The sequence below is a fragment of the Schistosoma haematobium genome, chromosome 5 (genome assembly GCF_000699445.3).
Source record: "Schistosoma haematobium chromosome 5, whole genome shotgun sequence".
Lineage (NCBI taxonomy): Eukaryota > Metazoa > Platyhelminthes > Trematoda > Strigeidida > Schistosomatidae > Schistosoma > Schistosoma haematobium.
In genome coordinates, this window is record NC_067200.1 from 1,745,266 (window position 1) to 1,759,178 (window position 13,913).

Sequence of the window (13,913 nt, forward strand, 5' to 3'; positions counted from 1 at the left end):
ACTCAAAGGCTAAATTTGAACATTATTATCCAAGGTTCTCGAGGGAAACTATAGCAGGAGTTAGCATACTTCAATTATACAGAATAGAGCACGAAAAGGATTCAAAAAGCTCCTAAGGAAAATGGCATTCGTAAAGTTTATTTGGAAGACAAATAGCCTCTCAGAATTCGACTTGGTAGATTTTCGGGCTTCATTCGATAAGTTTTTCTCTCCTTCACAGTCCAATCGGGCAATAAATATGTAGGCTCCATCTTTGGTTTCCTAGATGCCACTGTAACGTCTGGAACCCTTAGAACTGTGAAATAATATTTTGCATGTACATAGACATGCACTTAATGATATTTAGTACAGATATGTTAAATGCACACAACTACTTGCTAGTTTAACTGAACATGTGACTGTCAGATGTATTATTTTGAAGATGATACAAGTATTCAGTGTTTGACAACGCTTTTACCAGCAACACCTAATATAATTTGTACCCACCGAAAGAAATCAAGAGACAGAGTCGAGGAGATTGGAAGAGTGTATTTGGCGATTACCAATATATCGGAATCCTCTGATCTAATCTGGCTAGGGATTGCAGTTGATGTTGAGCACGGCGTTACCACATGTGATCTGGTGCGGATGCCTGACCAAGCACCTTCAGCTAGATGAGTCCTTTAAAATACACATGGTCAGCATCCAATGTCGAAAACTTACAGGGCTATTTATTTTGGGGATTTATTTACCGCTACAATTTCAATCGCATTTGTTCACTTGCGCTCAGCTGTTTGGCTAGTTCAGGATGCCTATCTATTTATCCGTATTTTAATCATATTCTACTGCTAGATTGATGAACAATTACTTGAGACACATTGACTAATTAACACTCTGAACAATCTGAATGAAGTTCAGTACCACCTGGATTAGGCTAGCCTGATCCAATCTAGGGTTTGTATCACTACAATACGATTGCCGGTGAGTCTAACTGTCATTGTCAATAGAAATCCAATCCAGTTACACAGAGACCTAGTTGTGGTGTTATTTATACCTTATTATTATTTCTGTCCAGTTGTGTCCACTTTATTCTGTTGTACTGTGATTGTTTACTGCTACTGTATATGGCAGTTAATTCATTTCAGGAAATATACATTCAGTAACATTTGCATTATAGTTCTCACTGAATCCACTTTTCCTTGATCGTCGAGCAAAACGATTTCATTGCAAACAAATACTGGCCATTCAGGTGCAGAAATCTTGTGATAGGTGACTTCAGTGAATAATTGACAAACTGAATTTAAAGACAGGCACCAGTGAGGTCACATGATTCAAAACACTTCGAAATGACAATCACAATCGCTTTAGATCAGCGCGTTAGAGATCCTGTAGGATTTGGGTCTAGGTCGTCACTAGCAAAGTTATCTATGCTAACAAAGTGGTGGATACAATTCAACGTTGTACACTTGTCATGATATGATTACCGAATCCATAAGGCCCTACATCGAAGTCCTATCGTTGCTTATTTTTACTCGTCCTATTGTGACAGTCAGTGGTACAGTTACTTAGGGAACAATTACAGAGCATGTTTAAGGTCATAGTGAAACAATAAATTTAATGCGAAGAGCAAGAAGTTACGCAGATCGACCGTGCGTGCGTGATCGAACCATACTATCTCCCTTGGTTGCCCTCAGATATAGTTTTTATGACGTTTCCCAAGTGTTCAAAGGGCATCGCAAACCATACGTGGTTTCTTAAGTTCAGCAATAATGATCATGTCGTCATGATTCATTGCCAATACAGTTCCTGCAAGGTATGCTCTAAATAATTTTTGGCGACTTCAGCTATCTGTTATACCCTGAAGAAGATTAAATAACGAGTAACGTCTGAGATTTATTAGTGGACTATTATTATCTGTATATTGTTATTGTATAACTATTCACTAACTAGACTGTGTATATCCATATTCCCCTCATTATAGATTATTATTATTATGCGATATACTGTCCTTAAGTTATGTTCAGTCTATTAATTACTGTCTCCCACGTTCACAGTCACTTTTTACTTAATTTTGTATAAATGCTACTTCCTGTTTCATGGTGCAATGAGGTCTGTTTGACTGGTATATAAAACAAGTGTGTCTGAAATAAATGATTTGCATAGTGGAAGCCGTTATTGGCATTCTGGACTCAACCGGACGGGCTAGGCGAGCAAAGGACTATTAAGGACGCTAGGCTAATCAGACCGGTCGAACGTCATTGGCTTAGTACAGTATATATGTGAATAAGTCGTATTTCGACTAGCGAGTAATTTTGGTGGAGTTTTGTTCTCTGAACTGGATAGTTTGGTCGTGGACCTAGCGAGTAAATTACGTGATAACTAGCCGGACGTAACGTTACAACACTATCTGATTCTGATTTTGATTTCAAGATTGTCTCAATGTGGAGCTTATGCTATTTCTGATTGTTGTTCATTGCTTTCCCTTGTAAATATAAGTGAATTGTGCCGCATGCTGAATCCACCAACCTTTTCTCATGTTCTTCTTTTCTCCTGCCCTCCTCTATCACACTACCTTGCATGACAAAGTAACTCTCGGTTAAGTACGAACCACCACAGTATTCTTCTCCTGTCCAGAACAAATGCCTCGTCTGAAGAGGTGAATTCGGGTAACTTTCTTACCCTCCATTTACGGGCAGAAGTGATCATGAACTCATCATATTCAAGTCCGTTGCCGCAGTGACCTATCTAGTGGATGTATACTCTCTTCCTAACATATGAAAGACATACATGATGGTGGCCAACTCTGAGACCTCAACGAAAGCTGAAGAAACGTCTGGAATTTGTCAGCGGGAGAATCATGGAGCCACCTGCAGAGATCATAAAACGAGCAGCCTCAGATTTTCATGCTCTGGATAGTTCCTAATACGAAGGACAACCATTTTTGAACAAAACATGGGATTTAAGGTTTACCGAGATTAAAGAAAAAACTTCTAATGTTTGCCAATATTCCTGCTGCGGAAAGTATGGCAAGACGTCACATTTGGATCCTGAATCAGAGTACGAAGGCAATTCATGCAGCTGACTGTAATTAGGCAAATGTTCTTAATCCTTTATTGTCTTTGTTTTCTGAAATATCATTTACAAAATTGACAGTAAATATTGATAGTGTCATATAATTCTTAGGCTTACCACTTTACGAGGTTGTTTGCTAGCTTTAAATCAAGATTTACAGTGGGATATACATCTACTTTCTTGCTATTAGTTGGCAATATCACTGTTGAGAAACCTTCAGTTGAGTTACCTTGTTTTGTTCGTTTTCTAGTATCACTTCGCACTTTGTTCGTGCGTTCAGTTGTCTCTACTTGCAACACTGTAACGAAAAGGGTGACCACACGCCCAATAACTACTTGGTTTCTGGCTTCCTAACTGGCCGGTAGTAGGTGGAAACAGTAGAATTTTGTGTAACAACTAGCACTTCCTTGGACCGTAGTAGTCTAAAATCGATAAGCTCAAAGAAAAATCAGTGGACGCACTTTAAGATATCACATATTTTTATTTGAATTACACGCTAAATAACTAAAAAATTACTCATCGGTACATAAAAACATGTAATCATGTTATGAAACTTTTGAATGCTTGAACTTTATTTCTCTGTCCATATCAACCTGTCCATATGGGCATCCTGAACTTCTTTAGGATCGATCATAAACTTTAGTGCCTAAAGCTTAAATTAGTGGGTGTTAGCAGCCTTCAGATCAGTCATGACAAAGATCACAAGCCGTCGGGATCCTCTCCACTCTATTTGGACGGCTCCTGATGACAAATAGTGTCACGAGATTTGAATTTTGAGTCACTCCTCCGTTTATTACCTATCAATAAGTTGTCTAATATCACAGACTCAAACTTTTACATGCACGGATGATCCTAAGATTTTAAGAGATGCTAGATACAACTGATAACTTACCTTTGAAAGAAGATTAAACAGGATGTACGACTGGACCAGAAAACTTCCTCTTTCCTAATGCAGCACGTTTAGCATCGACACTGTATTCACCCCTTCTTACTTGAAGGTAGTCAGCATGGCACTCTAAATTAAAGAAAAAGCCATTGATATAGTTCTGTATAATACTCTGTGTCTCTCTTCGTTGACATACTGAAGCCAACGATGTGTCCTCTGTTCTATGGTTTCTTTCCAGAACATTAGGCGGTTCCACCTCAAAATTCATTTAAAATTGTTTCCAGTGTTAACCCAAGAAAATATTTCGACCAAATCTTGAGTCATGTCTTTTCACCTCAGGGAGGATATTAATTCCTTCAAAGGTGTTTAAAGAAGAGTAACTAGGAAGGAACTAGGAATAAAATATAAAGTCTACTTGATTCACTTGGGAGTCACTAAGTGACAGTTAATAAATTACATAAGGTTAGAGGGGATATGATCATCATGCAGTATACTTAGCACATCCATCTTCACCCTCACAACTCATTAGTTCATTTTAGCACTAAATTACATACAAAAGGACATCTAATTATGGTAGAACAGATTTGTGCAAAATTTGTAAAAAGATCTTGCAGCAACTGTTCAAAACAGATTCAATAATTCAGATAGCAGGTGGGTACTCGACACATGCAACATGAATGTTGAGGAGTTTCTGGGCAACACCATAATTCCTTTGACAGGTCTGAGAGAAACGTTGTCAGCAATCCTGAAAAAGACAGTCCTGAAACGAATGAGCAAACAAAAACACTAAGTGAACCGAAGATAGTCTTCAACAGCACTAGTGTCGATGGAACACGCACCGAAAGTAGTGAGGATATGCTGTAGTTCAGCTGCATCATAACATCGACAGCACTAGACTTTCTCAGCAAACTCGGGTCTCCCAGCACAGGCTTCCTAAACGCAACTGTGTTCGAAAAATTTCTGCAGGTGACTGGATCCCTTTAGAAAGAGCTAAGAAGGATGAAGTGTCACCGTCAAAAAAGCGGAACAACTCAAGTCTTGTGGTGAAACCAGCTAGTCGTTTGGCAGAGCAATCTACTCCTGAGCTTGAGTTCCTCGAAATTGAGCCATTAACGACTATACGGCTTAGCCGGATGAAGAATTTCGAGCAATCATATCATCCAAGGCTCTTTCATGCAACTTTCACCTACTCTGCTCATGGATAGGATGTTCTGCTTGCCAGTCACTTTCTGAAATCAGAATAGGATGTCAGAATACTGTCTGATGTACCATACTTTGAGTGAAATCTGTTCAGGGACATAGCAGAAGGAGCCTAGCGAGACGTTTTTTGCTAAAAAAGGATACCGCTGTCTCAGAAAATACGGATCGTGACCATGCAGATTATGATGTTCTAGACCGAAAACTCATAAAGTAGTCTCTGAAGCTCAAGAACCCATGACTCAACAAGTGGTACAATAAGACAAGGAGGATGGGAATTCAGGACGTATTCCTTATTGTCTAGCTACAGTTCAGTAACTGACCGATCGTTCAAGTGGAAATGTCTACTTTCCTCATATATCATCAGAATACACTCAAATATTCAAAAATATTAACAGCGTTCTGAATAAGAAAACCATGCTTGTCTTCAAAGACTATTACGCGCCTGTCACCACTCGGAAAGTGTACAACACCTGACTGTGGATTTAATCATTTTCATATCGATGTCTACTATTTCTTCTAGGGCTTAGTATCCTAAACGTGATCAGCACCGTTAATCTTTAACCAAAGCTTGATCGGCTCTTGCTGGTTAGCTATAGTCAACTGCGGTAAGTAGAATTATTTTATGAACCACAAAGCCTCGAAATAATGCAGTTTCAGTCAAACAGAATTGGCTAAGCACAAACGAACGTAACGCATTTGGAATTTGAAATCAACCACACATCAAGTACCAAGGAATCATTAGTTCGAACAAACACCACGACTGTCAGAGCTTAAATTGGAATCTAAGTTTCTGTAACAGATTGAATATCTCCTTAGGTTCATTTTATATCTCTTAGACTGTGTATTAGATGTAGACTCTGTCTGATCTAGAATGTACTCATTAGTATTAGAACAGATTCACCTGGTTCCTTTTAATGCATAAGGTTGTTGTAACCATCTCTCATATGAACCACTGACTTATTGACCTGATTTGACTGATCTTTCATGGGTTGTAAAGAAGTAGTCCTTTTATAAAGACGTTTTTGTATAGGCAACTTCATTATTGTTTTTTTTTATTTAGAATTACTTATTCAGCACCGAGGAACTTTATCTGCTTTCCTCTCCAGTTCTTTTCTTTTTGCAAAGGTAGTAGAATTGACTTTTGTGTCTAGGGTTTTGAAATTTCTCGCTTGCATGTGAAAACAAGGGAACTTTGGAGTCGTGCCTAATTTGCCGCTCTTCAGTTCCGTAGTTAGCAAGTTATGAAGCTCATCGTTAGAACCATTTTCGATGGTCGATAAGAAAAGCTGACTCTGAGGCATTCTCACATTTTCCAGACCTAGTATAGACGGTCCACGATCAGTGATGAGAAATTCACAATTTACAATCAAAAATTTATCATCGCTGATTAATCAACTACAGCATTCAAGAATACAAAGTTTACGACCAGTAATATTCGAAATAGAAACTTTGTTAGGAGCAATTATAGAATTAGGATTTAGTGACTTTAACCTCCTAACCGGAATTATGAACTTAATACTCAGTGTCAACAATAAGATAGTGAAAAGCACCACTGAACAAATGTAATTGTTTATGAATATTAAGTGAGGCACTGGAAGTTGTAAATGAGGGTGATATATGATCATTAGAATCACCTGAATTAATTGGACCTGAATGACAAAGTTTAGCATTACCTGCAGCAGAATGCACTGTAGTTTCAAAAACTGCCTATGTGCTTCCAATCTTGTCATATTTAAAGCATCTAGTATTACGAAATACACATGGATGACATAAGTGAAACTTGCCACATGACAAACACTGACCAAACTTGTGTCAGTCTTCGTGATCTGCTTCGCGGCTTGGATTGTTATCTGTATCACCTTGATTACACATTGGATTGGGATGACGTAGTAGTGTAGTGTAGTTCTTTGTGTACTGACGAACCATTCTATGAAAATTTCTTCCTTTAGTCCATTTGAAATTTGTACACTTTACATTGTCTGGTGGAGTTCCTTGAGAGTTTCATAAGGAAATGAAGGCTTTCCTGGAAATGTCAAAGATTTTAATAGGCTGTGGTATTCTGTTCCGATGAATGTCAGGAAATGATTTACAATATTAACATCCTCAACATCTTCCTTGGTCATAGCTCAGATTTTGAACCTTTCAATACAATCTACAAAAGCATCAAAATTTGAATGTATGTCCAACTGTTTCGTCACAGGCTCCATCGCAACGCAACTGTGATAATTAAAAGTACCTGAATCGTTGTACGACGTAGAAATCTCTGAAATAACACATTTTCAGTCAAACAGAATTAATTGAGCACAAACGAACGTATTGCATTTGGAATTTGAAATCAACCACACATCAAGTACCAAGGAATCATTAGTTCACACAAACACTATATCAAACCTTTTATACGCATTGCCCTGAGTTCAAAGATAAGTGAGCAGCCAGCTTTTATCATTACACCCATTTCAATCATCACTTAAAAACAAAATAATATACTTAAAATGACTGGGCCACACAGCATATCAAATGAGGAATCATAATGTAAACACGATCTTACTCCATTACTAATCACTAACAAATAAGAGAGGGTATGACATGTAGCAATAGTTAATACGCCTTATAAAAGCTCACAATTATAAGAATATAGAAATGCAATCGCAAAACTATCTTATATGGGCAACAATAACCTAAAAAAGTGTTTCGAAAGTTTAAACTCTCCCACTATCTGTCATGCCGTAATACGTGTAGCGATTTGGAAGCTGCAGAGTTCTATGGTGAATTATATTGCCAGTTATTAAGCAAGCACGTACTACAGTATATCACCTAACTGCTAGTAGCATGGTTAGAAGATTGCATTGAGAGTTGAGTATTTAATAAAATAGTCCAAAGTTCGACTTGATAAACTTGGTTTGGTATTTTATCCAGCGTCTAGAAGCAGTAACCATAAAACACATAAACAGTCGACATGATATCGTCATGTATCACCGTCTAGCTATCCAAATTAACAGCCTGTAGTAGGTTATTCAGTTGAATTACATTTTACAAACAGTCTAACAAGACACTATATCGTCACATTAATAAACGATTTCAGCATAAATCCATGAAGTTCCCTTAAACAGTCGTGCTAGGTGAGACGCAACTAGGTCAAATATGTGATTGCTATCTATCCTATTTAGTTGAAAATCAACTAGAGTTAATTATCACAATGGCATTGGTGTACACACTCTCTATCTCCCCTTCAACTATGAGATTTAAGTCGCTTCATATCTTTCTTTCTACGAACTAGTTCTTTCATCCTGTACTATGTCCATATACAAAATCTTTCCTTTATATATATAACTGCTTCCATGAATCCGGTGTTCATCATGCCTGGTCCTACACTGAAGCTGACTGACTGAATTATCAGTTAAAAGCCATTATCTTGTTTAGGAGGGTGATTATATACTGTTGAAGAATTCCAAACTAGAACAATATAGCTGTTCAGTGACCAATGATTTTGACCATTCTTTCAGTTGACATCTACTGGTAACTAAAACTGTCTTCAAATTCTAAAACCTAATATTGTATGAATACAAAACTTTCTACTGTAATCAAAAATGTTCATCCATTGACTCTGTACATTAATAAGGCAGTTATAAGCAACGTTGAGCATTCGAAATCACCACAACACACATTAGTTTATACGTACTAAATTTAAACAAATTAGAAAGGACTTGTAGTGACCCACCTTTATCACGAGAACACGATTGGTTTATTGAAAACAATTATTATTATAGCCAATTGTACCAGTGACTGTTTTAATGTGCGTTTGTTTAACTGTGCTAAAAAGCATCCATTATTCTTACACTTTGATTGTGACTTCGCGCGAATTCGGTTACGTTCTGTAACCAAGCTTGTATCTTGGCACGATCTCGGTATCCTTTCGATACCACGAGATCGCCAGCAAGTATATCTCGACTTGGTCCATCAACTGCCTTCTGATATTTGGCTTCCGGGAGATTTTATGGATTATTTGGCACGTGTTTCTTTGTAGCGGTGTTCATAGTCAACTACGACTCGGCACCACGCTACAGACTAATGGAATAGAGTTAGAGAAATCATATACTGACATTAAAGTTGTGGAGCTTGTAGAAGTAGATAAATAATTCATGAGTCCCAAAGCAAACACTTTTTTACATGTCACCTAAGATCTCTAATCATTAATTAAGTGTATTATAAGGACCCTGATCTGAAAGGACGAAGTTATATCTCATTTTGGTATGACTGCTTCCAGTTTTATTCTAGTTCAATCATATATTAGTCAAAAATTTAATCCTGAGTAGGATGTGACATAATTAATCACCTAGATCGATAAATATAGAAGACAACATCGAACTAAACTATGAAATATCAATAGTTCATATCATGAGTCTATTGAAGCTAGACCACTATGGAAAACCTGCAAGCACTGGACGGCCGTTTCGTCCTATTGTGGGGATTTCTCAGAAGTACGCATCCACGATTCCGCCCCCGCGAGATTCGACCCAGGAGCTTTCATTAACTCATGATTTCAATTATTGACATGACTAAATTCTCCACAAAATCCCTTCTGATATGAAATATCAATTTATGAAGCATAAATACTGTCAAATATTTAGGTGCATAGTGATTATTGATTATAATTAAATTTCCCATTAAAAAAGTTTCAGTATTGGTTAATATTTATGTAAACAAAATTACCACACACACACACACACCCCTTCTTGACATAGTTAGTAGATAATTGATTATGTGCTATAAATATTAATGTAAAATAACTTTACATATCAATGTACAATTCTGTTTGACAACAATATGGTCAATAACTAAACGTTTAAAATTGACTATAAAGCACAAATCTAAAGTTAATGCTAACAAGATTCATTTGTGAATGTGAATAGTAATATCATGTTGTATATCTGACAATTTGATATTAACAGAAAGGGTTTTGTGTAGATTTTAGTAATTTCAATAGTTACAATCATGAGTCAAATTGAAGTTAGAACACCATGGAAAACCTTGAAGCACTGGACGACCGTTTCATCCTAGTATAGGACTCCTCAGCAATACGCACCGGCGATCACAACCCTCGCGAGATTCGAACCCAAGGCTTATCAGTCTGAAGCGCGAGTGCTTAACCATTAGCCCACCGAGCCGGCTGTCCAGTGCTTCCAGGTTTTTCATGGTGGTCTAGCTTCAAATGACTCATGTTTTCAACTGTTGAAATTTGATAATACATTAGAATAAGAAAAACAACTCACTTAGACGCTTCTAATCTATTACTGTTTTAAATAGTTCGAAACTATTACAAAATCTAAACTAGTCAACGTTTGAACAAAGGGTTTATGTTGGGAAATTCAAATGTACACGAAAGACATGCTTCTATTGTTATATCCCGACAAGAATTATGAATAGTAACTTTTGAGAGTCATTTATGGACCAATACTATACATATTTCCTAATTGTGTAATTGTTAAATAACTACACTATTCATATTCATGTTTCTCTTATTATGAGGTTTATTTTGGCTTATGAATTATTATTATACCATTTACCATTCTTGAGTTATGCCCAGTCTATCAATTACTATATCTCACATTCACAGACACTTTTGGCTAAATCATGTACAAATGTGTATTTTCTCATTTTATGGTGTGATATGGTCTGTTTAGCTGGTTTATATAAATTCAATATACTTGAAATAAATTATTCATTTCACAGAGGCTGAGACTGGTGTTCTGGACTCAACAGTCAGGCAGGGTTAGTCAGGAAGCTGGGCCGATAAGGACTCTAAACTGCTCGTACGATTTTACGCGTCATTCGTCTGATCGACAAATCATTGTTCTCTAATTGATGGTATCATTATGTTATATATATTGATAGGGTTACAAGGCTACAAGTTATAATGCACACAAAATACAAAGGCTTCTATAATCACAGGACATTTGGACAAAAACCCATAGTATACAATCTTATATTATTTCTCTTCTGGAGTTTACATTTAGCGAATGATTTATTCATGGCGAGACTCTAATTTATGGATGACCTTTGAACGAATCATAAGCGACCTTGAGAAGTATTCGCTAATCAGCAAACAGTCAGTATGGAGTAAAAATATTGTTATACAAAACCAAGGAAATAAGGTGGATACACTTCATCTATGTAGTTCAAAAACTTGTCAGTGTTAGAAAGAAGTGCACAGGTTCCAAAATCGTGATGCATGCAATCATTCACACGACTACAGAATAGTCGACTTCTGGAGTCATGATAAAGTCTTAAAAACTCTTTCAGTCTGGACCACATAGCTTCAATATTGTTTATGTGCAGTCCAGTTGTTGAGTGCACAAGATGCTACTTGTGGATAACGACACGATGCATATAACCAAGCCTATGTAGGAGTCTGTACGCTTTCTAAACGTCCGTATATATTGTAGTACCTGGCTGCAGCCAGTGTTACTGGTGCTTTTATTAAACAGTTTGCAATAATTGTCATAATTTGCCTTAGTTAGGAATTATATATGGGGTTTTCATTACGAACTGATATCAGCTATCATGCCAGAAATTTCTTTAGCCAAATGGACGAAAGGCTTTCATGCCAAAATCCAAGATCTACTATCTTATACCTGATTGATTTGTCCACAAATTATAGTCTCACCATTTTATTTGTTATAGCCGATCAGTTATCACGTTTTGTACAAAATTCCTTGTGAACCCATCGTACGTTAGCATTAAACACTGAATTTGGCGCCGTTACCTTGAAACCCCTAAAACGCTTCTGATTGGCTCGTCCATAAACTAGAGTCTTGCCTTATTCATTAGTATAAATGGAATATTCTTCATTCAAATAAATAATGTTGAGCTATTGGGCTTTATTCATCAGTCATTTCATTTTAACTATAAACTATGAATCTTATTATCTTCCCTCTCAGTCTATTCATATAATTAAGTAATCAATAAATGAACTCAAAACACATCTAATTGTCTAATTTGATCTCATGTAACATAACACGATTGATCATTTCAATCTAAAGTAATCAACGATACTTGTTTAGTATTAAGAACAACTGGTATTGTGGTGCATGCTACTTATATTGACATAAGTAGTATATATTATGCGAGTCACGAATGTAATGTCTGGCGGCAGAAGATGGAGAAGATCAAGAAAGGAAGAACGGGAATAGAAAGCAATTAGTATGGAAATGCAAGAACAATGAAGTTCGAGACAATTATTGACTATTTTGCCGAATTAAGTATTATAGTATGATTTCTTTCTATTTTACCAAGTAACTCTGTAAGTTTGTACTGAATAATAATTCGATTGTCCTCATCTGTGTTCTCCTTTACTTCAGTATCTTCAACTAGTAATAGCCATCCGTTCATGGTTGCAATAAGAAAAATCCTAAGAGATGTTGTGGAGATTGTAATAATTTATGAGTTGATTAAAACTAGATCATCATGAAAAATATGGAAGTAATGGATCACCGTTTTGTCTTAGTATGAAACTCCTCAGTAGTATGTATCCACTAACCTACATATGGGATATAAGTGTTTGAAAATGATGCAATAAAATATACAATGATTTATTAAACTATTGAAAGTATTTTAATTTCTAGTGTATTGATGAATGTATGACATTAAAGGTATTGTGATGTATACTACTGATATCGATAGATATAAGTAGTATATATCATCAATCGAAAGTGAAATACGTGGCGGTATAAGGTTTAGAAGATCGAAGAAAAGAGAACAAAGAATGATTATTGTAGAAATGAAGGAGCATTAAAGTCTGAGACGACTGATTGACATTTTGCAAATGAAATATTCACTGTATGATTCTCAGATTTTAGTAAGGTGTACTGTAATTTTGTATTCAAATACATTCAATTGTCTCCACTTATGTTCTCGTTGACTACAATATTATAATAACTTCTATGTTATAAACTGTCAACTATTTATTAAGATCCAGGATACGCGTTTCATCCTATTTGGGACTCTTCAGCTAGACGTACCTGTTGTTCACTCTGGGACTCGAACTCAGTACCGTTTTCGCTTCAAACATCATCACGTTATCCACTTAGCTAGTGAGTTCTGATAACCACATGCTTGTGTAATGAGATGAAGTTGAAATATCATATATTGTGAAAAATCATTCCATTTCACATTTGAATGAGGTAATGACTTACTTTTTGTAGATCAATCAAAATTCCATTAAAAACCAATAAGCACTTGATAATTGTTTAGTTATAGTATAGGACTTAATAAAAGTGCTTATCTATGATACGAATGAAGATCAAATTCAAAACATTCAGACCTCACTGTAACTGAGTAAACTTTAAAGTTGTTATTCGATGGTTAAGTTTATAAATTTCAATCGACTTGTGATAATGTACAATCACTGTGTGGACCTCATTGGTGTGAAGTTCCTTGATACCTTACACGTTTGAACTCTATTGGTTAAAATTTCCTACTAAACATTTGGGAGTCACCTCTCGAAATTACTTACTAGTAAGTACATGAATACTATCAGTATTAGAAGAGAGTTTTGTGATTGAAGTTAGATATTAACACTATTGGATGCCTGCTCAGTGGTCTAGAGGTTAAGCGTTCGCATGAGAGACTGGTAGGTCTTGGGTTTGAGTCCCGCAAGCGGAATCATAGATGCGCACTGCTAAAGTCCCCTACTAGGATGAAACGGACGTCCAGTGCTTCCATGTTTTCAATGGTGATCTAACATCAATCAGTTCATGATCTCAGTCAGAGGTCTTTT